Below are 27,727 nucleotides of genomic sequence, written 5' to 3'. Positions count from 1 at the left end.
CTGAAATTTAATAAGCATGGAAATTTCAAGAAAATTCACTTGATAAATTGCCAGTTTTAAAATAATATAGAAACCAGAGAAGTAGTTTTTTTCCACAAATTTATATGAGAATATGAACTTGCTTGGAATACAGTTACAACTGATCAGAAAGTACAGTGTTTAGGTTTCTCCTGCACACCCCAGATGGCTTCAACTACCACACAGCCACAGAATGTTTATAGAACTAAACTCACAAGGTACACACATGCAGACCTTTGCGTAAAACTCGCTGCTGATTACTCTATGATTCCCAATGTGCTAATGCAAATTAATTCCTGTTTGCAAAACTTACCTAGGGTGTAATAAGTTAAACCAAACCTCAATGTCAACCTTCTTCTGCTACCTCATTGTTACAAAAATCTCCAATATCAATAATGACTAGGGTAATTTTTGGAACGTTTAGTCTCTACTGGCTACAAGTCCTTTCACCACTGCTTGAATAAGGTGACAAGGTGATGGCTGCATCCTGTTCATAGAATCTCTGAGACACAGGTACTCCAACTCAAAGTACTCCTGATTTGTGAAGATTGCTTTGCCTGAGAAATTATAAACTAAGCTAATGGACACAGAAAAGTGGAAAAGTATTCAACACTAAGGGGTTTTGCAATATACTGCTGCCCAAAATCAGAGTTGGAAAAGACGCCCAGGATCACCAAGTCCAACTTTCAAATGAGTACCACCAAGCGCACCTATCCACATCAAAAGGTGACACACCTGTTCATTTGTTCTTGGAACACCTCCTGGGATGGCAATTCCACCATCTTCCTGGGCAGCCTGTTCTAATTCTTAATCACTCTCAGTTAAGAAATCTTAACAAATATCCAACCTGATCCTCTCCTTCAAGATACTACATGTGACAAACTTCAGAAGTGACATAAGGAAAGCTGGTGGGATTACACAGAAAAAGGACAAGCCAGAGGATTTCGCTCTGCAAAAATAATATTGAGCACCTCAACTGTCATTTTAAAATGCCAGTTATAGAGAAAAGAGCATTTTGGCTGGAAGGAAGTGATTATCTCTAGCAATTATCTTGACCAAATGCCTGACCAATTCAAGGCTGGCCAATTTAGAGCGTGTTGTTAAGGGCATTATCCGAAAACACCAACGGGTTTGGAGCTTCAGCCATGTCTCTCAGAATCCTGCTTCAGAGTTTGAACACGCCCTTGGTAAAGAAATGCTTCCTGATGTCCAGTCTGAATCTTCCCTGGTGCAGCTTTGCACCACTCCCACGTGTTGTATCACTGGGTCCCAGAGATAAGAGATCAGGCCATCACTATTCCCCCTCCTCAGGAAGCTGTCAGAGGTCAGCCCTCAGTCTCCCTTCCTCCAAACCAGACAAGCCTGGAGCCCTCAGCCACAGCTCACAGGACATGCCTTCCAGTGCTGTCAGCAGCCTTGCTCTCTCCTCTGGAAATGTTCAAGGACCTTCACATCCTGCTTCAACCGTGGAGCCCAGAACTGCACACAGCACTGGAGGGGAGGCTGTGCCAGCGCTGGATACTGTGAGATCATCACCCCTTCTGAGTGGCTCACACCGCAGAGGGACAGGGAGCAAAGTGCCCACAGCTCCATCACAGGGTGCTTGAACACCACCGCTTCACACGAGCAGGGGTGCCCAAGACTGGAGAAATAAAGAATCAATTTAGTGGATCAATTTACGCACCTTCGAATTAAATGATAGCGCAATTTTAATTTACATGTACTGTAGTTTAAAGAAAAGCTACTACTATGTGCCAAGAAAAACCCACGACACATTAATGCAAAACAAAAACATGCTACACTGTTACTTAACAATTCTACTTACTTCTCATTTGAAGTACATTTTAGCAGGTTCAGTTTCTGAACAGCCTATGAAAAATGAATTATTTTTTAAAGACACCTGTGATACAAAGCTGCCACGTATGGATGTGCTCAAGACTCAATACTTTCTTAATATTTTAAATAATATAAACAACCCTAATATGCATAGTAATCCATACTTCTTACCCCTTATTTTTTCCCATGTTATCACACAATCAAGTGAGCAAATACATTCCCTGTCCATAATTTATATTTATCTTAGTGCATAATATTTTTGAAAGAACACAGACTATGTCCTATTCATAACTGTTCCTCAGATATATTTTCTATTACTGAAAAAGTAAGTTTCTTACAGATGAAGTAGTTTTTAAACACTGCAAGTAATATTTTTGCCTTTTGAATTAGATTTTATGCCAAGCACTCCATAGCATGTGCAATGAAAAGATACTACTGAGCTCATTTTTTACAGGATGTTATTTCCTTATTATGATTTGGTGGACTTGGCATTGCTGGGTTTATGGCTGAACTCAATCTTTCTTACAGGTCTTTTCTAATCTAAATGAGTCTGTGATGTGCTTTAAAAAGCCATATAAATAATTACTAAAGTATTTGATTTGAAAGCTTAGCTTAGTCATCACAGTGTGTCACATTCATAGCAGGTAAAACCAGTAAAATTTCAGTAAACTTTTGCTGGACACTAATCATACATAAAAGCCAGCTGCTTTCCTAAATGAAAGACGAGGTTCCTTTTTCTGCTCTATAAATTAATTGCTATCATCAAATACCGCTTAAAAAGTTCCATAGCAAATCCATTTTTCTCAGGCAAGATTTTCTGCAAAGAAGTAGTTTTCCAAACTGCAACTAACTAATCCCAGAGAACAGGGTTTTGCAAGAAATTACAGCACGACAATGTCAAATTCATAATTCACAGATCTGCAATCGTCAATTTATAGAAAATTAAATCAAACCACATCAAGGGAAGAAATAGAGAAAAATCTGTTCTCCACATTTTATTGCACTGATTAAAAGAAATACCTTATTATTTTCAGCACCTTTTTAGTATTACTCATTTTATACCCCTTTTCCACTAGGAACCTTGGAAAGTACCTGCACGAAACAAAGTTCTGGATTTAAAATACATCTTTAAAAAAAAATGGATGCACATTTGACTTGGAGCAATGTATGAAATGATGAAAACAAAAATAGCTTTCACAGTATACATTACTGGAATATTACCATAATCCTTGCTTGACATTACCATTACATTTTTATTCCCTCTGAAAGCACACTCTTGCTGAAGGGCCCCAACTGACCATTCCAGAGAAGCATCTCTTTAATGCACAGATTACCTTTAAGTGATGCTCAGTCAAACTCTACAAAATCTCCATGAAGACATGGCTCACTGGGAGAATAGTTCTATACCAGTTTCTTGCTATTCTAGTCATATTTCTTATAAAATTAACCTCTTACTAACACAGTGTTGCAAAAATCAATGGACCATTGCAATTCTGCTTGCAAAATACATGTTAAGTGATAGTGAAAGAAAAAAAAAAAATTAAAAAAATAGGTCAAAAGACATGGATTTTAATCCTAAAGCAAAGAGGCATCTCCCCGTACACGTTTTACCATTTTCTCTTAAGGTATTTATTAAAAAAAAGAGAGAAAATAAGAATCAGTAAGTTTCTTGGCGTGACAGAATATGTCCCAGCTCCCCAATCTCTCCAGTGATTTCACACACTGTTAAAGAGTTTTCTCTGCATTTCTTTTCACACAACTGATCAAACTGCCTCTATCTCTTGATATACAGCTTTCAACGGAATGATTAACAGATGGAAAAGGAGTACCATGAGAATATCAGAGACCAAAAGAAAAAAACTCTACTATTGAACCTAGTTACTTCAGAGAAAAATGGAAAATTTAAATCCCATGTATAAATGCAAAGAGTGGAATTTTTTTGTAAACTTCTGCTACTTCACAGATTTTCTCTGCTACTTTTAAGACAAAACCTGAATTTGAAGTTAAACAAATACAAGTTCAAAACAAAAATGTACTTTTTTGAAACAGACTGGCCTGGGTGTAACATTTTCCATTTAAATTGTAACATTAACAAAAAATATCACACACCGCGTTTTGTCCTAAATCTTTGTCAAAGGGAGCAGTTTTTACATACTATAGAATAGGCAGAGTAAGTTTAATGATGCACTGTAATAATATATATTAGTGCAATCCTGCTGTCTTTAGGTGTGCAATACAGTAACACTGCAGGAGCTATTAGAGGAAATAATACTAATATATAATGTAACAAAAAAAACCTGGTCTATGGGAAAAGCATCAGGTAAACTGAGAACTGTAAGTCTCCCATCTGCAAGGAAGTCACTAGGAGAGTTTCTTCTGAGATTCCTAAAATTGAATATGAAATGCGAAATATGAAAAGTGAAGTGTGGCACTATGCCTCCAATAAAGCTCACAACACTGCAAAAAATGGACTGACTTAAAAGTCTCAAGAATAAAATATAAACCAGAAATTCTTAGTTTTTATGTTTCAGTTAAATCAACTCCCTGTACAAAGGCAAATGCAAGATTCTCCTGACTGCAAAAGCACACCAGACAGCACGAATATTTCAATATTTTATATTAGGAAAGGGGAAATATTCAGGGCAGCTATAAAACAAAAAAAAAAATGGCCAAAAGTTTGTTACTTCAATACTCTGTAAATAGCTAGTATTTAACAAATTAATTTTAATTAAACCAGATTTACCTTACTTGGGAAATGGAGCTACTAATTAAATGCTGCAATAATATGTTGCATAAACACATATATAAAATCTTTATGATGATATTCTAGCTGTCTGTTTAGATATAAAACTTATTCTTAGGTGAAATCTTCACTAAATCAACAGGATTTTGATTTCAGTTGTGTTGGGACTATACCCTTATTAGTTAAGAATCTAAAATGTTGAAATAATGTTTTACCTTATAAAATTATCATCAGTAAGTCACCCACACAGTAATACAGGGAGGAGGAAGTAGCAGAGCAGTGATTCAGCTATCAGCCTTGATCTGGGAGATGCTGGTTTCATTAGTGAAAAACAGGAAAACACCCTTAGAAAAGACTTTTTTCCCTTCCCCCAAAAGCCATCTGTAACACTATTTCCTTACTTTGTTAAAGTAATGTAATACAATGACAGCAAAGACTGTACCAGCAACAAAGGATGTCATCAAAGCATTTGCTTTGAGTCTGCTTGAAGTACAGAAGGTGTTTTTCATTCCTGCTGCCTTGAGACTTACTAGAGGAAACAGAAAACCATCAACATTAGATAGTTTTACGTATCAGAGCAGAACTCCTCCAGGCAGAGCCCTTTGCAGGTGCCACTTGCACACTGCCAGTCCATGGCAGCCCGAGCTGGCTCGGCGAGGATTCAAAGCCCAAGCACACAACAAACCCCTCGGTCCCACGCCGCCGCCAGCTTCAGCCGCAAGCTGTGAGTGGCCTCTACTGGCTGACCAAAGGCTACGGGAGTCACCGAGCGCTTGGCTCCGAGTTACAGCTGAGGGTATTAGCCAGCGTGGGGAGAAATGGAACAGAAAGAATAGTGCTACATTATTCACTCAGGTTGTGGCTGAAAACCAATGGCAAACACAAGGTGAGTGATACAACAGACAGCGGGAAAAATGCCTTCAGTACCAATGCTCCTGAGATTCGTCCAAATGCACGCTACAGGCAGATACATGCAGTAGTCCAGCTCCCAAAATGACAGTGGAACTGAGCAGGATGTACTGTGCTAGCTCTAAAGGTGGACACAAACCTCAAACTCAAGTAGTGTACAATCCGTTCATGTAAGTTACATATTGTGCATGAAAAGCGAATTACTTCGACTGCAGTTATCAGTAGTTTGATTTAGATACACAAACAGAAAGCTTGCTGCAGCATCTGAGATGTGTGAAACCAGAGACCACGTAACTATTCTCTTCATAAGTGTGAAACAGATTTGACCTTTTCCTTATATATAAAATCTAAATCAGTAAAATACATAGTAATAAAAAAAAATTAAAAACCTGAAGGATGAAAGTGTGTCTATCACCACAAAGATGATCTACAGTTTCCTCCAAGTACATAAAAAATATACTTTGTGAAGAAAAAAGGAGAATTAACTATATATATATATATATATTTTTAAACCATAATACTTGTGGACAACACAGCTTGGAGAAAGACAGTCCAAAACATGGCAAAAGCACTTATTAGATTATTATGCAACGTCTATATATATATAAAAAAAATAAATAAAAATAGGGCCAGTAGCAAGGAAGTGTGGGGTTTTTTTACTTTTCTTTTTTCTAGGAATATGTACCTGATTTGCCATTCTCTCACTTTTTAATTGCAGCTTATCAAGCAGGATTATTGTCAAACACAAGTGTCTCCTGATGCCAAAAGGTGATTGCCTCCACGAGCAGCCGCGCAGCGCTCACATGCAGCCCTGTATTTCCTGATATATTTCCAGCTCCTGTTCTGAATTCTGCCCCATCTCAGAGTTCCACCTCATTTCAGAATTCAGTCCCATTATCTCCACTGCTCCAAATTGTTCACAGGGTTATCTAGCTGACATAGAAGATAACCCTCCATCTCACCAGACACCACTGGGATATGACATGCCGACCCACAGTAAGCCCTGATTATTAGCTTGAAACATACACCATATAAATGGAGCTTTGAGCAAATAATTTGCTTTAAAGTCTTTCCATTTTACTTACACATTAAAACTCACTTTAAACATGCTGACAGGAGTTCCATTAATCTATACACTCATGAGCGTATTTAGATATAGATACATTAATGTTAGATTCTATCATCAGAAAACAGATGAAAAATACTGACAAGGATGCAGCCTGCAAGTAATGCCTTTTTACATACAAAACAAACAAAGGATTTTAGTTTTTGCATGAAATGAAAATCAAATGGCCAACTACTACAATTAAACAGAATGCCCCACTGCCTGTTTTGCACTGAAGCCCACAGTCTTTCAGAAAATGGATTTAAAGCAAACAGAAGAACAGTAAGATCCCATCTTTTCCACACCGTTATACTTCCAGTGACTGGGAAACAGGTGAGGATCAGTAACCCCTGAGAGATCTGCTAGAATAGTTCTCTCCTCTTTCCCTCAGCCACCAAATGGCTCCCTATCATAACACCCACAGTCCAGCAAGGGTTTAAAGTCTTGAACAGTTAAAGTTTCATTTGCAAGAAAAACTTAATACCTTTTAGTTTTTCCAAAGAGCACCCAATGAGCTGTAGTACAGCCTGGACAACAAAGAACAGGCAGTACCTGAACCAGTATCAGAAGGAGATGATAAGAAGACCGAGCACACGAGAATGCTGACGGTACCTAAAAATTTCCCGTGTGAAGAAAACAGTTCAGTTATCAGAAGATTATGGATTAAAAGGTTACATTTTGCTAAGATTTGGAATAAAATGCCTTTCAAAATTCATCCATTTGATCAATAACAGGTGTCGTGAAATTCACACATTTGAACTGCTGAAATAAAAGCACGACCTTTTGACCTTTAGGCTAGATGACATTTAAATAATTAGTGCCCACAAAACAATTTTTCTTCATTTCAAGTGAAATTCTCACCAGAAGGGCTCACAACAGTGGTAAAACAACAGGGGAAAAAGCTGTAGGGGAGCCTCAGTCACAAACTAAGACAGTTTCACTGTTCACAGTAGGTATGTGGATGACATTTCTCATTATTTTGAGCTGATCTGTACATAAATGTTTCACACTACCAGCTTACCCAACTAACAGATTTCAGAAATCTTTCTGTATTTGCCACTTTTTCTGCCATCTGAACTTCTAACATACAACTATAACTGTTGTTTCAGATTGTAAATGCCAGTAGAGATGAACAGGAGACACATGCAGAAGCTCAGAAATTAACTTTTCATTGGGCATTTTTAAGGTCAAGCTAAATTCAGGCTTAAGATATATTTTCAAATTTTCTCCCCAAGCAAAGTGACATAGAAATAAAACATATTTTAAAACATTACAATAAATATAATTCTTCTTAGCAAGACATTCTCTAGCTTTTCCATCACCTTGTCTTCAAATATAAATAATTCATAACTTCTATTATAGAAGAAATGGAAACAAGGAGGTTCTAATAGGAAAAAAAAAAAAAACCAACATCAAAAGTGGGAATTCTACTCATACATTTTACAATAAATTCTCAAGCTTTTTAGGTTTAATAGCAGTGCCACACTGGGATATCAACACTTGAATAAGGTTGCACTGCATTTCTTAATTTCTAACGTAATGCAGATGCCAAAGATGTATCCCCTACTGATGGCTATACTCATGAATGGATTGTGAAAAGACATCATCAACTTTGATTTGAAGACTAAATTGTATTACCTTACTCTCAAATCCCTCCTTATCATTAAGAGTGCTCTGAAGTTCTTTGTATGGTATCAAGCCCTATACAATGGAAAACATAACAGTTTGATCTTAAGAGAGCCTAGAGTTTCTTACAGTAATTTAAATTTATAAAGCATTACAGTGGTAACTATCCCAAAACATTAATTCACAAAAGAAAGGGAGCCTGTGTTCCAGGAGCAGAATGCTGCTTCTATTTGCTATCCTCTCCTCCAGCAAGATGAAGTAGCACTGCTGGTTTTGTGCTGTCCCGTAAATGAAGTTTTACAGTGTTTCTGTTAGAAAGTTGTGTTCAGTACGTGAAAAACTTCTGCTGTCAGAAAATTTAAAACAATGTACAGAAAACAAAGTTTAAGTACTCCCAAGATGTGTGTCTGTGTGAGTGAGGACAGTGGTTGCCTCTGATGCAGGACAGAAATCAGGGCACTGCCCTCATTTACAGGCTCTTTTGTTCCTGGAAATTACATGGAGGAAAGACAATTTTCTCTCCCCAATGACTCTGGCAGCATCAATTTTACTTTTCTGCCCAGATCTATGAAAATAGGTTTTGGTAACTCTACAACACATTAGTTGCCTTAGGCTTCTGAAATTCCTGATAAAACCATGCACAGGAAATGTTATCCTACCAAAACCATATCTCCTACTTACAAAGCGTCACTGTAGAAACAAGAACAAGAGGAGTACCTGGTTTGTTGGGTCCTGATCATATAGAGGATCAAGTAAAGAACACTTTTCTCTTTGTTGAAAGTGTTCTACGTGTTGCAGGGCACAGAAAACACTATTTTTCAGACACAAAGCTGTAAAGCACATTTTGCCAGGTCCTGGAGAGGACTGACTTTCTATCCACCTCAGGGCAGGCACCATACATCATAGAATTCTGGCCTTTGGTTATCAGCAACTGTTAGCAAAACTTCAAGGAAAACCTAAGTTGCTCTTGAGGAGTTAGAAGATTATTTTCTCTATTATTAATGGATTAAAAAAATCAGAGAAGCCAAAGAGTCTTTGACACAGAGAAGAACCAAACCCCAACATTTTACTTTTTTATGGGCATGTTATTACAGAAACACCTTGAGTTAACTTAGCCCCTAATAAAGACAAATTGCCTTAAAACTTACAACTTGTATAACAGTATGACTCACCAAAGCAACATCCAAGACAGGAAAATGGAAGTACATTGCGTTCAGCAGCTATTCATGAGTGACAGCCCTACTGCTTAAAATTTACACATGTCTACAGGCTTTCATAGACTATTCATGGTATAATCTGATGATCTCCATGATGCAAACTTCACTTTCAGTCAAGGGAAGTATTTTTACTATTGGTACAAAAAAAAAAAAAGTATTCTCCTATGGGATGCTGGAATACGTATTGTATTTTAGTTTGGGAGAGAAGGACTAGGAAAATTAGCCAGAATGAAATTCATGTGCAAATATTACTACAAAAATGACAGTATTTTGAAAAGAACACCTTCACAGAAATCTTCAGTAAAATAAAAACTAACAGACTGATGAAAGATAACAATAACTATCTCATTATAAAGAGTGCTTGAGGAGTTCTCTGAATCTCTCTACTTTGTCCAAGGGCCAAAGACATCAGGTCAATATAATCAGATTCATGTTCTCTACCATCCCCAAAATGGCTGAGTAAATACCACCAACACAAAGCCTTGCTGAACCCACTGCTTGCCATTCAAGTTGGTTGTGATACAAAGTTTTTGAAGTGAGTTAGTAAGTTTTCATTTCATTTGCTGCCAAAGCATACCTGTGATGTTTGCTTAATAAATGCAACTTTCAGCATCAGTACCTTTAATTTAGCTACTGAAGCAATACTATGTTGATAGACTATTCCATTTTCTACCAAACACCTAAAAGTTTAAACAGCTGAACAGAGGCTGAATTGAGGTAACTTGGCACATTATTAAGCCTGGTTTAGTTTGCAGGCAGGCTTAACACTAGAAAACATGGTATGCATCAAACTATTGATATGATGCTCAGATTTCTCCAAAAAAATCAAAATTGCTGGTTGAGACAAAGCTCATCTATTTACTTACTAACTGGACACCAACAGCATAAATACTGCATTCCACCAAGTTAACTGGAAACTGAAACCGTAACATTTACAAAGAGTTAGAAGAACTCTGAATTTAAGAAGAATTTATAAACAGCTCAATTTATGGGAAAAAAAACCAAAACCAAGCACATCCACAACTCTGGCTGAATCTCTTAGGAAATTACATTTGATGGCAGCACTCAATAAATTGTATATATTGGCAAAAAACTCTGTTGTATGTATCATATGCCTGATAGCATTTAATTGCGTAGGCTGCCAAGAAGAAACATTTAGGGAAACAATCATTTGAGTTTGGCATTATGACCCACAAATATTTAAGAAGCACTAGACAAAATAAACTTTGACATTTTATAAACTATTTTAAGATAACAAAAATACAGTGATATTAATTAAGTGGAATGCTATTGGCAAGAAATAGATTTTCACCGAAAAGGTGCCATAAGTGCCATAAAATATTTGGGAACATTTTCAAGTTCTTCCGGCATATAGCCACATACTGAGGAAAATATTGAATGGAAAAAAGGAAACTTACAGAAAATTCTGGAAAGTTATCAAAGCCATTCATATTCATGAAGAATGAAACATCTTACTACTAAATTAGAGGTCATCTGCCCATCAAAATGGTGCATACTGAGGGAGTGCCTGTTCCATGGGGTGGGGGAAAACGTGGCATTAGTTACGTGGTTCAAGGCACCTTCCTGGAAAAGCAATGTTCACACACAATAATCTTCAGGCTAAAAAAATTAAAAAGTCTTCCCAGTTCTGAAATTGAGGGATGCAGGCATACATTTTTTTGCCTAGCTTATCATCCATAACATCAATTAAATGAGATTCAGACAGGATGAAGTGTCCTGAACCCTAAAAATTTCATATTCATCTAACTTGATACACAAAGACTATTCTCCGTTTTCTTTTAAAAGACACCGCTAAAAATATTTGCCTCATCTCCTTACACAGCTAAATAGTTAATCTCTGGTAAAGGGTAAACTACTATTCCCATGAAATATTTCCAGAAATATATTTACCTTCAGTCTACTACAGGAATTTAGAGTTATTTTCTGCTTTTACTTGCAGATCTGGGAGATCACATCTGGAACTCCTGCTCTAACCAAATACCTACTTACCTCTATCATAAGATATAGGAATGTACTACTGTTTTCATTGATTCAAAGTGAAAGCCCAGCAGCTAGAGAAGCTTTCATATAAAACTATTCACGAGATATTTTGTGGCTAAATTAGCAAGCATATATTTTTCATTTGTATCTTACCTTAAAATCTCTGAAGTTTTTACCTATAATTTTGCATGATCCACCATTTTAGCTCCATTGCACTGTGATGAAAAATTCCTCTTTTTTATTGTGGGATTCTTCCATGCCCCGGAATTCTTTTGAATAAGCTTTATTCATCTCTAGGTAAGATCATAGTTTACTATGCAAAAATCTTATCTACTCAAAGGCATAGTAAATAAAGAACACAATGCAGTGCTCGGAATTGTTTCAAGAATTATGTAACATTGTGGTTTGTTAAACCTGAATATTTGTGCTATTTCTGCCGTTTAGAAATATTTAGGAAGGATTCTATTTTCAAGGTTTAGCATTTGAAGTCAAATAGTAAACACAGAATCAGAGAATAGTAGGGGAAAAAACCCTTGATTACATGAACACTGACACATGACATCCTTCCAGAACACCCTCAGACAATTGGAGTATGTTTTCTTTAACATGCCAACAGGGCATTTTATAATTTAAAAGACCAAGGGTTGGGAGCAAGGGTTGGGAGGATGAAGGGATTCTGCTTTGACTCTCTAGGCATATGTGGAGTAACACAGTTTTTCAAACTATGCTTGGAAATTACTGCAGTTTAAATGAAGGAGCCACTTTTAAAACCCAAACATTTTAGTGTTCTCCTTCATCTGACAATGAATGCCTCATGCTAATCGACCAATTAATGCCTTCATGCCAAAAGAATACTCTTCTTTGTATGAGCAATAATATTCTCCCAGAAGTGTTTCAGTATTCTGATAACACAGAAATAAATGCCCTTTTTTGCATCCTCTCAAAAGGCTTTGGTTTCTATTAAAAGATATTTATTTTTTTTAACCACATAAAACGCTGTAAGAGATCTATGGCAGAGTTACAAGATTTCTACTGAGGAAATTAAGTAAAACATTACAAATATGGGACCCCAGTAAACAAAGCAGTCACTTGGGATAAGTATTAGCTTCCCATTGCCTCCCAGTTTAAAAATTCTGGAAAAGAAGTTCCTAAAAGTTTGAGTTTGCACAGTTCCTCAGGTACCGTCATTAAACAAATGTCTATCAACTTTTGAGTGGAATGAAATCTTATCCCTAATACAATGGAGCTCTTTCCTTTCAACTCTGCAATACATTTCCTCACACATCAAAAACATAAACCTACAGACAATGCTGCAGATAACACACAATGCAGTAGACTAAAAAGACCTAGCAAATCCCAAACAAAAACCCCACTAATTTCCCCAAGGATCCAGCCATTTATTTAAATAGACCACTTATATTTTCACTAGGTGTCTAAAAGAGAATAAACCCCGGAGATGAGACAATATCCCTCACAATTGTTTTTAGAGTTTGCTGACTTGAGAACCCATAAAAGTCAAGGCTGGTTAGGACAGGATGTACTTACAACCCTTTGCATACATTAAAGCAGTCCTCACCTATTATTGGGTCATCACTCAAATCCAGCTCTTAGAAGTGAAAATCTGAAGTATAAAACATGAAGTTTTAAAGATGTCATGCAGCAACAGAATAATAGGGTGGATAATCCCTGAAATACTTGAAAATGGAAAGCCCTAGGAACTCTAAGCAGCAGTGTCACTTTTAGTTAACATATCATATTCGTATCTTAAAAGCTGGATTGTTCCTAATAGAGAAAAAATGCAATTCCACTAAGAGTATTTAATGTCTCAGCCATATGACTCAGATCCATAAATAAAAACGCCTTCATTGAACAGTAATTTCCTACAGCAGACTTTGTTAGACAGCTTTAGCTGATCTGGACATATCATCGTAGGAGTGGAACAAATATTAACTTTATTTTCTCAAACCTACCCTTCCTGCTGGCTGTCTGGAGTGACTTTAGTCTAAAGTGCTGCAACTCACACATCAAGACAAGCCTCTTTTCATACCAGAAATGGTGCTTCATCTCCACTTGTCTCTTCTTTTAACCGAGTAGCTTGAGGAGAGAGGTGGGACATAAACACATTCCCGACATATGGAAGTTTCAACCAAAGCATTTTCTGATGAAATAATTGATTTTAATACATATTTTCCTTAAGATTAAACTAAACAAAAAAAGAAAACCCAAGTAAAATATTAATAAACATACTGGCATTATCACTGTGACACCAGTGCATTTACCAGCTTTAGAGTAAAAATACAAGCATGCAAACAGCAAATGTCTTGTTTTACAACCAACCTCGTGCATCATGGCACCCTGTTTGTACACCTGCTGTTGCTACCTGATGAGCAAATAAAGACTTGCATTTTATCAGAATTTAATTACTTTGCATTAAATACAAGTTAATTCCAAGCCAGAGAGGAGATACCTTTAAGTAGTTTCTCACATACTAATACCTCAGACTAAGCCCACAAAACTGCCAGCTCCAACATTTTAATGTGTAAATTGCAGGTTTTTGACAGAATCCCCACATTTAGTAGTTCACTTCAGAAAGTGAACACTACTAAAGAGAGTAGTATGGATACATGAATTCCACCTTTGTTAGTTCCAATTTCTTTCACTTATTTACTTTTCAGAAGGGACTGGCCTTTCAGCTGATATAGATATGCACAATAAATGAGGGACAATTAATTAATTGATAAAGCTACCAACCTTCTACTAGCTGAGGGTTCAAGTTTAAAATGTACACTCATAAATATTTTTATTTCCAGGACAGCAAACTTCAAAAGGACTTGAAAAAGGAAATGCCAAGATCTAGGATGCCACATCTCCTGCCACATTGCTAGACTGTAATATTTGTATTTAACAGTTAATTATTTCATGAGAAGAAAAGGTTTATTGTCCTCCTTTTTTTGAAGTAGTTGAATGTACTTAAGCTATAAATATCTGTTTGCTCTTCAGCAAAAACAAACTGCTAGATATTTGAAAAGGGCAGCTGCCACATTGTTCCCCGGGTGCAACGCAATGGCAGGTCAAACTTTCGTTCCTCTTGTCCTACAAACAATTTTCAAGCCCGTGCTCAATAAATAAATTTGGTCTCAGCACTCCCAATCAGGGCTGCACAATCCCCTCAGTTGCAGACCTATGATAAATGGACTTATTTTCCCAAATCAAACACTTGAATTTAAATTCAGATGAGTTAATGCAAAGGTCAACATTGTAATCAGTTCTTTTGATCTTTATAGAATTTCTAGAGTAATACATAATAAATCTGAAACAAGGCAATTTGCAGCTCTGTATGTGTGGCTGGTAATAAAAATCTTAACGATTAGAGCCTTTATGTACTTAGGGAACGTTTTATAGTAATAGCTATAGTGAGAGCCTCAATGCATGGGGAATGATGGCAATAGATAACACTGGAAGACATGATTGCTTGATTCTTTATATAGTTTATACAGTATGTATAGATTATACATTAGAAATTAAAGCACAATATATCTGAAGAGTCTCCCAATGTTTTTCTAACATTGTATTTCAGATTTGTATCCTCCACAAAATATGGCCTTGATAAAATCTTGTGAATTTAACAACAATCTCATATATTGAGATTTTTGTTGTTTCATATACTAGGATGTTACGTCAGTTAACTGTTAAAAAAAAAAAAGTTTATGCAAACAAAGGTGTGTATATGTCTTTACATCTTTTCTATAAAAAGATTCCTTTTTCTGAAAGTATATTATTTAGATGTAAAGTATTTCTTATGAACAAAAGATTATTACTAGAAAAAAAAATCAGTTGAAAACTGGAACGTGCAATTACAGAAACAGACTAAAATGTCAGCAGTCATAAGAGGAAATACTTAAGAAGAAAAGGGTATTTTTTATCTCAAGTCCCCTAAAGTTTTCTTGATAATAATCTACCTAACCACTCAAAATCTGCGCAAAAATATCTTCTTTTACGGTATTCACAAACTGAGACACTTAAGAATTGGTCTCAGAGAACACCTTCCATAAACATACAATTACGTAGCAGAGTGAAAACGGGCTTTAGTTTAGGAATTGAAGGAAGAATACTTTTTCATAGAAACTAAGACTAAGCAGCTCTTCCAATGACTGTACAGGAAGGACCAAGAATTCATCCATGGAAACTGTGACCAAGGATCTCACTATTAGGACATATCACTTGTCTACATCCATTCAGTGAAGCTGAGAGATAAATAAAACTGATCATTTGTTTACTTCCCCTACTCAGAATTCTATTCTCACTGAACACATACACATCTCTCTGGAAAAAATAAAACTCTTCTTTATCCGACTCCAAATTCTCTTAGGTGTTAATTAAACAAATTAAGCAAACACACCATCAGACACAACATTACTAATACTAAATGGTGCTTGTGGGAGAGAAAGAAAAAAAAAAAAGAAAAAGGGGGACTATTGTTTGGCTTTGGTGAGAGATACCATCTCTTAGGTAACAAAGAGAGCTGTGACACTGATCCTCCTGACATGCTTGGAAGAATGTCTTAAGTCTCATCAGCTGAGATAACGCAACTGTTTTAAGGTGACTAAGAGGTTATGAAGTACAGCTAAGCCTAAAGAATTCTCTAAAGAATCTGACTTGATACTCCATGACAGGTCTATTAAAAGTTACCATTAGTCAAAAATCAATACACCACATAGTATATATAATGGATTAAAATCACAGCTGATCATCTTCAGAAATAATTACAGATGAGGAATCTTTTTCCAATAGACATATTCCTAGCAGCACTCCACAAAGAGCCTGATTAAGATACTGAACAACAAAAAGCAAAGAATGCAAAGCTTTGAAAAAACCCCAAGTAAGTTACAGCAACGAGTACACAGTCAATCTAACTGTGGTACGTGCAGACAAATTAAGCTTTCACAGCTCTAAAGCTGCTCTTTCAAAAGAGGCTGCTGGGTTTTGGTGACTGAATTATTTTGTCAAACTCTCATCTCCCCTCCTGAGAGAATACTGGTTTATCAAACCCCTGTTCAAGGGTATGGACTGACATTTATAAAACTTCCCCCTTGAAGACTTTTCTCCAGGCTTTCACCTGGAGAAAAATTGTTTCTTATAAAAGCAGCAAAAGCTGCGTGCTATCAAACAACTGCTAAATTCATGAGAGGACACCATTCTAGGATGACCCTCCTTGAACAGGGAGGTTGGACTAGATGACACACTGTGGTCCCTTCCAACCTGACTGAACGGTGGTGAAAGGACTTTGGTTCCTCAAATCACAACTTCCTCATATTTTGGTGGCTCAGTGTGAAGAAAACAGAGGAAAAGAATAACACAGAGGCCTTCAAAGACAGTAAGAAACCATGTAAATTTTAATCTCTGACTATTAATGTAATAAACTCAGGATTGCAAGAAGGTAGCTTTAGATACATGAAAGACAATTTTCCTAAGATAAGATCATGGACCATGTGGCAAAACGCATAGGCAGACTGCAGTGATGGAGGTTTTCCAGCTTTATGGAAAAACACCCAAGAACTAACTGTTTTATTTTGAAACTGAAGGTAAAGTGACAATACAAGGAAACAAGACTGATATCATATTGGAGGAACTCGTTTTGCTTTTGCTTTAAGGTGTCAGTTTGACTACATTCATTATTAGGGGTAACTGATGAGTAAAAATACAGGAAAATGAAATTATACTCTTAGTACCTGGTACATTGAGCTACGTGGTGCAACTAATAAGACAACAATAAAAGAAACAAAGCGCATACAAAAGCCCTAAAAGCAAGATATGAATCTTAAACTACATTTTAAACTCAAAAACCTTTATGTACTTGAGTGCTGCCAGCAATAAACAAACCTGAAAGGATCTTATGAAAAAGAAAAGCACCTTAAATTTGGAAAAAATGTTGAGAAAGGGAAGGCAGTGGAAGGATAACATGGAAAGGTATTCAGCTAAGAAAACCATCTTTGTCACCACATTCTAAATGGATATAAACAGGCAAAAATGATTTTGTCAAGGCTAGACAAGAAACTGTAACAGAAAATACAGAAAAATGGGAGCATGAGCAAAAGATTAAAATTGTGTAGAAAGACAGAAAAAGAAAGGTTGTTTCTTTAGCAAGACAGCCAAATAACACGATTTAGAAAGGAAGCTAAGTCAAAGCTGACACTCACTATTGACTGATACAACAAAGGCTAGGAGCATTTTCCACAGTGATTAAATAAGCCAGTGCCATATGTATTAAAAAAAATAAAATAATGACAATCCCGATGGGATACTGAAATACTAGAGGTGAGAGTGAAGGACTGTGTGATGTGGGTATCGACAGTAGTTATAGACAATGTCCTGTTGTAAAAACTGGTTTTGTTTGCTCTTTGCTATAATAATTAAATATCACTTCAGCATACTGAATTCTTTCTATTATCCCATCTGCTGGTATATCCCTATTCTGTCTTTAGCTATAGCATTATGAATACTTCTCTCAGACAACCATTTGTTATTTCTGTTCAACCTGAGAACACCACAATGGTATATAATTTTTTTTTTGTAAGATATATTTATTTTAAACAAAACTTTGTTTGCAGAATACAAACAACAAACTTCAGCTGGCAGATTAGAGTCTCCCCCACATGCAACTATAATTTAGTAATTGAACATTTTGGTAGCATAATTAGTGCAAATATATATAACTTGTTAAGTAAGAAACATAATAATTAAGATGTGCAACTATACAATTATCCTGTAATTACACAGGCTTTCTAAAAATATTCCTCAAAATAATGAATGACCATTTTAAGAGATTTCAGAGTCTTTCAGAATTTATCTTGTGGATTACATCCAAATAATCAGCTCATATCACAGATTTAAAGGACAGAACGTTTTTTCTTTAGAATAAACAGTCTGCAAATGCAAATAGTAGAAATGGCAGAGCAGTTATGAAATTAAAAATATCAGCAATGATATGTGAGTAAGGAGTCTGAGCTTTATAGTAAAATTAGCTCAGATTTTCAAGACAGTTCCCAGTGTAGAGACATTGCTCTACCACGTTAAAGAAAAACTAAAGTGAGCTGCAATACATCTGTACAAATTGAGTCAAACGAAGTACTATCCTAACTCTTTCTATATATTCTTTGGTTAGAATTACTAGCTTTCTAAAGACAAACACTACTGGAACAAAGTAAACAAACAAAGCAAGAGTACATCTGTTTAAAGATTCTTGGATTGGTATAACGGCTATCACATTTCAAAATCCTAAGTCACTTTTTTTTAATTATTTTCTTTTTTTCTTTTTTTGTATGATGATCAAGCAGGGAACAGTTGAAAAAATATTGAGGAAATTGCTACAAGCTTGACAGTATTTAATTGTTTAAGTGTGTATTTTGCACTACCAAGAACAGACTAAAAAGGTTTTTGCTTCCACTGCAACTTTTGTTACACAGTAGGTTTCTATGAACAAAATTATGAACTCATAAGGTTTACTTGTACTTATTCTTTACAGAATAAAAGACCTGCTATGTAAGAAGTCAGGTAACTGCAGTTGCAGAAGAGAGGAAAACATCATTCTAGTACAACAGGTGACAAACACATTACTATAACCACCAGTATTGGGCAGCTCCTGAGAAAACAAACGCTTCACTCACAGTTTTTCAAATCCATCCCTGCAGTATCTCAGCTCCACTGCACTAACAAGACAACTTCACTACAAACTAAATACACTCACTGATTCAATTAATAAACAGTATTACAGTTCAGTGCTCTGATGATGAATTAATGTTTTAGAGGTGCTTTCTCTGTTTGTAGGCTTTTGGGGGTTTTTTCTTCATTTTTTTAAAGGAGAAAACCTAGCCAGATAACAAAAAGGTGCAGGGTTATCAGAGTACTAAATACAGGAAAGCTTGCAACTCCTTTAAGGATATCAATCCAGACTTTTTATTTCTCAAATTTTATATGAAGTGTGTGCTCAAAATTTAGTTGGAAAAGAACTTGGGAATTTCTTCCTGTCACAAATTTTCACACCTCCATGATCATAAGCCAGACCTTCTGCAGCTACACAGCTACTTTGCAACCCTTTAATTAGTGTGCAAAACTGCAATATTTATAAAAAATATATTTCTTTTACCAAAGGAAGAATTCAGTACCAACTTATGTATATAATTGTAAAAACAATTGGTGCACATTACAACAGAGAGTGATTGGAAATAAAACCCGAAGTATTTCAAGAAAGGAAATCTAAGAGTTTAAGGTTTATATCCTTGCTTTGGTTCTTGCCCCACAGGTCCTACTTTCCATTCTGCTTGGTGACACACATCAACAGCAAGAGAGACAACTTGCCTACAATCCTGACATAAATGTCTAAGCTCAGTATAAAAAAATGGGTTTCAGTCATACCTGTACATTTGCTAATTCTGTACATTGCTGTGTGTGATTTCTTTTTGACCTGGCATTGAAATGCCCAATGATCAACACATGGACTGAATATGACACTACAGAATGGAAAAAAATATTTAAAACAAACAAACAAACAAACAAATAATCTGTTTTTGCTGTAGTAAGCAGAGGCTAGAGCTAGCTAAGTTTTAACTGAAGTGTAGTTCTTGGGTGTTGACATCTTTAGCTTGATCACCTCTTGGTAAATGTGTCTTTCTTTACTTAAAAGAAAAATAAACTCATCTTTTTGAGACACACTGTTGCAAAAAACCCCCATATTTCATCTTCTAATCAGCACAATTAAGATTTATTAGATATGGAAAACAAATAAGACACTAAAAAAAAAAAAAGTAATTAAGAGAACTAGAACTACCCTTCTGCAATTGTAAGTTATTTTCAATCTCAGTTCTTCTGTTTGGTTGGACACAGACTTTAAGAAGCACAGGTATATGGAGAAAGATTTTTAAACAATTTTAAAAAGACAACTATAAGACAGCAATGGTAATTATTACTTTATTAGTAGTATTTATATCACTTCACAGTTCCCAGTTACTGTCAAGTCTTATATCAGCTGTATGAGTTCCTACATGCAAGAATAACAAAAGCTTATGACCTTCTCTTCTGTCTTTCAATTTATTTATATTCTGTGACCTGTCTCCAACTTCTTGCCATTCTATTTTACTGTCCTTCCTTTGTTTTTCCCCACACCAGTCCCTTGCTGTCTTTCCTCCCCATTTAATTTATGCTCTCCCATCCAAAAAGCAATAGAAGCAATAGAAAAACCCAACACCCATTACAAATACAATATTGTTTCAGTCACAAGGTATCAGTATTTGGAGTTAACATCTTTGCTTCCTACTTCTACTGGTTTGGGTATTTAAAATTGCAAAGCTCCCTGGGTCTAGGACTGTTTTTGCTTTCTATTTCTGTACTGCCCAGCCCAATAAGAACCTGAAGTTATGGGATCTCGTGATGCTTAGGCTCATCAGTAATTACTTTATTTGCTAAAAATCCCAAATTTAATTGACAATTTGTAGATAAAATACACACAAGAAATATTCTTACTACTGTTAAAATGAAAGAGCACAAAACAACCCTGACAGCATGCTAGACACACTGATGAATTCAGCTTACACAAAACTAAATAGTACTCTAAAATACCTGCCTTGGGAGCCTGTGTATAAGGGTTGCATCCATGTCCAACAGAGGATTTCAGCTGGACAATGATGAAAAGTCCATATGTTACAGTGCCACCATAAATTATGTTAGAACGTATGGTCAGGCCACAGAGGGCCTCCAAAAATAGGTTAGAAACAGCTCTCTGACTGAAAACAAATTGCCTAAATTCCAATATGAGAAAACAGTGTTCTTGACATATATTTTCATGTGGCTACCGCTGTTTTGAGCGAAGTCTATAGAGATGGAATACAATATGCCACTACTTCAAATTTGGAAGTTGTTATTCTGTCAAGACACTAAAATGCAGAAAAATCTGCATGGGTCTAATGCCTTCAGGCTTCAAGATTTATTATGAAATAGAGAAAAAATGAATGATGGCATGTCAATTGACCTGGATATCAGTTACTGAACTTACATTATAGAGTTTGAATCATCACAGACATTAAAATAAATGCTTGTAAAATAACCACTATCATGCAGCTGAGGCTGTATAAAATTTAACAGTTATGAAACATAAACAAAAACCATAAAGCTTGAAAAACACTTTCCCATCACACTTAATACTTTTAAAATTAAAAGAACATCTGATCTACATATCTATAATGCATCACTTCACAACTCTGAATCTTTTAAAGCCAGGATTAAGCTTTGTAAGAACTACCCTGAATGCAAAATAAGACAGCTTTACAGAACAAACTGCTGTTAAGCAGCTTGCAATCTAGACACTATAAAATTCTAACCCGTAGTAAAATCACCTTCATTTTAGAATTATGACACCCGATTTTTTCTTGCAACAAAGTATCTTAAAACAAAAGTACAAAACAAATTTACAAAGTGCAATTATATTGACTTCATAAATTAATATTCAATAAACTAAATTGTCTTCTGTTGAAGACGTGTTATACCTCCTAAGGCAGGCAGAATCAATCTGGGATTTGCTGATTAACATGTTATGTTGATTAATCCTATGATCTGATTGAAAAGTTTAAAGATCAAATGAATATTAGATAAGCTGCCATGTTAAACTAAGCAGTATTCAGTTTTCACATTTTATTTTTTGTCTACAACATTTTTGGGAATAATCCTTCATGCTTGTCCGATAAATTCATTTGAAAGCTCCTCATGTGATGTAAACCCAGCAGAGTTGTACTGAGCGAAGAAAAGTATCAAGTTAAGATGCATTAAGACAATTAGGATTTATAGTAATTACAAGAAACTTGCCAGGGGCTAAGCAACCCTGCTACTTCTGTACAAGCGCTTAAGATGATTTTGCATTTCTGACAGTTTCTGTGTTCTGTTTTGATATTTTCAAGTAGTCTTAAGCATGTGACTGGGAAAAAAAACAGACAAAAAGCTCCATTGTGCATGTATTTATAAACCTTTTTGCATTACCACCTTAAAGTTTTCAGTAACTTGGCATTGACTCATCTCACTTGACTTTCTGAATCAAAGAAATAAAAAGCTCTTCTAATGTAAAGATCCCTTCTTAGGATCACCTTCGGCTAACATAAAACAAAAGCTTGAAATGAATGAAAAATTTAGTTATTTTAATTGCCATTGCTGTACCAAACAGCACAAAGCCATATTGTCCCACAGCATGAAGTGATCAGATATCTGCCCAAAATGATGGACAGCTCTGGCCCAGTGAACAGGCAAAAAAATCCCATTTACTCTCTGCCAGATGGGACCTACTGGACGCTTCAGCGCAAACAACTCATCCTTCTTCAGACCTTCTTGTCCAACTCCTGAGCTAGCTCCAGCTGATAATGATGGATATCAAGGCTGCAGTAAAGTGGGTGACAACAGCAGCCTTGTTATAACTGCCAGTCTTTCAGTCTTGTCATTATTACACATTGAAGATTTATTTGAGTTTATTGTTGTGCACCGGGTCTAGCCATTTACAATTCATCACCTACTACCGAAGGTTCAAGATAGTGGCCATAGCTATAATTGCCACCTCCACCTGCTTCTGGAAATTATGAGGTCACCAGCGAGGGCAGCTTCACATCCTCAGAGCTCTGCAAGCCCCCATGAGCACCTGCAGAGAATACCACCAGCATTACTCCTGGTGTATTAGGAGCTATCCTGGATGTTTTGGAACGGCAGACTTAGTTTGTGGTTATGGAATACACATACCTCAGAGCATCCTTGAAGTTCTAATTCTTTAACAGCACAGCAAAACCTTACACCAGAATCCAGTGAGTCAGTGCTGGAACTCTTCTGTATTTGTAAACTAATATTCACTTTATGTATCCTTAAAAAAATAATTTTATCATAAGTACAGCGGGAGTGTACCTTTCAGAGAGGCTGCAAAAGCGCACCATGAGCAATGTGCTCATGTTAAGCAAATAAAAAACAAGAGGCTTAAGAAAATAAAGCCATGTAAAGAATCATGTATTTTTACCACAGGTTCCTTATTACATAAATATTTTAAAAGGGGAAACTGGTTACTCACTGCTGATGTTTTCTTTAGTATTGGTAAATATTCAAGTAGAAAAATGCTGTCTAAAATATTTCCTGATTTTACTATAATACTCTCAATACTCCTTTTCCATTATTAAAACAATTACCTTTATCGAAAGTGAAAATCTTGTGAAGCATGGATGTATTTTCTATCAGCAATCATGAATATATTACTAAGAAAATCTGACAATTTCTCTGATGTCCACAGTATTTTAAATGCCCTAGAATTCAATATATGGAAACCAAGAGTAATGCTTCTGCTGCTCATTACATGAAGTCATTAAAGGCAGGAGGGAAAAATTCAAGCTTTTAGTCAAGTGGCTTGATGAAGGAAAAAACCAAAACTTCTTTTCAGGCTTAAACTGGGTTGAAGGTCACCAGTAAAGAGAGTTAACCATAACCTTACAGCAAGTACTATACAAACACAGAAGAAATATTTCTACCTAGAAGTCATTAAAAAACTGCAATTTTGAAAAATAAAATAAAATGCCATTCTGCCTGGGTAAATGGTTACATATGTTGCCTACACCCAATAAAAACCTAACTTTTCAGGTGTTGTTAGACCAGCTCTACCCTTCAGTTCCTACGATAGCTATACTGCATGAGGGAGAACTGTGCTATATTTATGAAGAATTTAATAAGTATAAATTTACTATACACTCAGATTTACAAAACTATCACATGAATGTTGAGGTTATTAAAAAAATAGTTCAGGATTCAAGTCAGTCATTAAAAAGGTATTTTCCAACAAAGTCTCATACAGAAGTGCAAACATACACCAAATGATTAAATTATTCAGAACTCAACATGACCCAGCATTATTAAAATATCACTGATGGATTTGCACATTTCACTTTCAAGTAACTCCTTTCATCCAGGAGAAGCTCTCTGATTTCTTTTTCCTCCCTTCCCCTGATGTCAGACAAGCAAGAGACAGAATTGTCTTGGAGTAATTTCTTTTTTTTAAGCAGCATCATTTAATTTCCAAATGCATAACGATCTAATAAAGTAAAATGATTTAAGGCCTCAGTCATGAGGTTTCCAATAAAGAAGGGTATCCTTCCTACCCTATAAAATACAAATAATCTGGAAAAGAGCATCAGTGTAAGAAAATATTTTTTCATCTCAAAGCAAAGTTTTATTCTCTTGCTGTCAAGTATACAGTAAAATAAAAGACTTCAGATAATTTTGCATAATTATGTCATTTGTTTAAAAGCCAAGCCATGGCTGAACTTCACGTCCAATGAAGAAGTATATCTACTTAAAATATAAAGCCACACATTTAAGTTTAATAAAAGATCTCGGAATCCTGAGTACGTACAGGGCCTTAGCAAATAAGAGACTTCCACATTATTAAGCTTCAACCAGATCGAAGTCATGATGTTTTATTTTTGAGATGTATTTAATGAAACACAAACTGAGAGTATTTTTATACCTTGCAAATGAAAAAAAATTCCTGTTTTAAATTTGTTCTTAAACACTATTTAGACTACAATCAACCCCCTGGTAGGAGTGTGACTACTCTGAAACACAAGACAGTCATTACAAGGATATCAAACTTTCCAGGTCCCACTTCAATAAAAATTGCATTTGCAAGGGGAAAGGTGAGCAAATATAGTAAGATGATTTCGGACTCACCTATTTTTCGGGTATGTTGTAAATACTTTATGAACAATATTTCCAAAAAATGCAAGAAGTTTATGAAGGGTTACAAAAATTGTTTATTTTTCAGTATTAGTGCCAGATTTTGGATGTTCTCTTTTTCCAAGCATGGTCTTAAGGCTTGTTTCCCATATTGCTTCTGTAGCTCAGCACTGTTAGGCAAGAACATGGAAATCCAGGTTGGCTCCTTTATATTTGTGAAACGCAAAATTAACTGTTTCTATTTTAGCTCTTGTGAATGTAGCTAGAGCCAAAAAAACTTTAAGATCTTGGAAAGAGACTGCACTGCACCTACAGATAAAGCAGAAACCAGAAAAAACATCAGGGCAAATGACGTTAGGCTTTAGTTCTGCACCAACAAAGCGAAGCGGCCCCTTGATTATCATGAAGCTTGACACAGCCGGTCTGATAGCCTTCTGTAATGAAAACGACCTGGATGGATGAGGGGAGGGTAACGGACAGTGTCTACCTTGGCCTCAAGGCTTTTGACATTGTCTCTCATATCATCCTTAGAGTCCTGCACCTGGGGAGGAATAACCCCAGGCATCAGCACAGGCTGGGGGCTGATCTGCTGGAAAGTAGCCCTGCAAAGAGGAACCTGGGGGTCCTGGTGGAAAAGCTGTCCCTGAGCCAGCAGGGCCTATCTCCAAGAACGCCAGTGGTGTCCTGGGGTGCATCAGGAAGAGCACGGTCAGCAGGTCAAGGGAGGTGATCCTGCCCCTCTGCTCAGCCCTGATGAGGCCTGGAATGCTGTGTCCAGTTCTGGACTCCTTGGGAAGACAAACACGGAGTTTGTCCATGTGAGTCCAGTGGAGGGCTACAAATATGATCAAGGGACTGGAGCATCTCTCTTACAAAGGCTGAGGAAGCTGAGCCTGTTCAGCCTTAGGAAGAGATGACCAAGAGGGGAGGCCATCAGTATCTGAAGGGAGGGCATTAAGAGGAAGTCAGGCTCTTTTTGATGGTGCCAAGCAATAGCACAAGAGGGCAATGGGAAGAAACTGATGCACACCTGATTATGAAGAACTTCTTTACAGTGGGTGACTGAGCACTGAAACAGATTGTCCAGAAAGGCTGTGTAGAGTCTCCCACTGGAGATATTCAAGAACCATCTGGACACTATCTTGTGCAATGTGCTCCAGGATGATCCTCCTTGAGCAGGGAGGTTGAACCAGATGACCCACTGTGGCCCCTTCCAACCTGACCCACTCTCTGATTTTGTGTCAAGGCAGGCAATGGTGCTGCTATTCGACACAATATTGTTGGGCTTCTTTGGGCATAAGGAAAAGATATTTGTTTAGTCTGAAATTTATTAACAGAAATTACCCAGCAGCATTTCCAATAAACAAAAACAAAACAAAACAAAACAAAAAAACAGAACCAAAAAGTTTAAGAAAACCCAATCTATTTGGGATTCTGAGGTGCCATTTCATTTATGATGATCAAGAGGCATGAAAAAGTGACTAGCACATGTCTCTTTGCATTAAATAAAGGGATAGTAAGCAAATGGATGTCAAGAATCTTGGAAGAAGAATTAACACTGAAAAATATAAATAAAATCATGACAGAAGTGCAATGCTACAAATTACTAAAATAGCTTTAAAAAGTTTTTTTAATGCCTTAATTTGACATGTGATAAAAATCATCACTTAAAAAAGATAACATTATTTGCAAATTGAGCAAGAGGACCTGATGATAGCTATATATAATCAGTTGTCACCTTGCAGCTCAATTAGCCCTCATGTAAAAATGAGGCATGTAAGGAGAAATGAGGTTTTGACATTATCTCTGCCAGCAAGATAATTACACAGCCTTCATTTAACAGTAGGGCAACACTACTGTAGCAACAAATTAACTCAGCTCCATTTGCAATTCATGGTGTGTTTTCTCATTTAATACCATTTGTCTTACCCCAAGTGAATGTTTCCATTAGTTTTCCCCAGCATAGCAAAACACTCTTTGACTTCCTACATTACATCACCAACTACTTTAGTTCCAGTAACTTTCTGAAAGCTGTATAAATTTGATTAAGTGAATTCCTCCCTCCCCTTCGCTTTAACTAAACCATTCTTTTTTTGGTTTACAGCCAAATAATAATATAGCATGTGCTTTTGAATTTAATGAGCAAGGACCTGATTCCTCTACATGTTTATTTCATTACTGTGGTTGACATGAGAAGCACCAATTTCCTTTGTTTTATGAAAAATATATTCATTCACATGCATCTGTTAAGTTCAAGTGAAACTTCAGCAGCACTGGAAGCTAAAATGTTACACATTGCTAAATGGAAGTGTTATTAAATATCACTAGTATTAAATACCGAACACTTCAACCCAGATTGTCATGTCCATCTTTGGTTACTATTCAGAAATTATGTACACACAGGATTTTTTTTTTTTACTGCATGCAACTTCTTAAATGACATTTAAGAAAGGACTGTGGGGGGCAGAACTAACTTCTCACAAACTTGGATGTGCACTAACTTAATTATTAGACTTACCTTAATTATTGCCTAAC

The 27,727-nt window shown here is 36.2% G+C and overlaps 1 protein-coding gene across 2 annotated transcripts in view; it reads right to left on the bottom strand.

Moving 5' to 3' along the window:
- Window positions 1-27,727, bottom strand: part of GPATCH2 (G-patch domain containing 2) — a 119,168-nt gene that overhangs the window by 35,985 nt on the left and 55,456 nt on the right. The window contains exons 6-7 of one of the 2 annotated variants that reach the window (XR_005700175.2): window positions 23,222-23,339; window positions 22,755-23,123 (exon numbers count right to left, since the gene is read on the bottom strand). The exons of the other annotated variant lie outside the window; for it this stretch is intronic. The gene's annotated coding sequence lies outside the window, so the exon portion shown is untranslated. Of the gene's footprint in view, window positions 1-22,754; window positions 23,124-23,221; window positions 23,340-27,727 lie in introns of those variants that run through there. 2 annotated transcript variants of the gene reach the window in all.

Source organism: Hirundo rustica, chromosome 3 (genome assembly GCF_015227805.2).
Source record: "Hirundo rustica isolate bHirRus1 chromosome 3, bHirRus1.pri.v3, whole genome shotgun sequence".
In the NCBI taxonomy this organism is placed as follows: Eukaryota; Metazoa; Chordata; class Aves; order Passeriformes; family Hirundinidae; genus Hirundo; species Hirundo rustica.
This window is presented reverse-complemented; position numbering and strand designations above follow the sequence as displayed.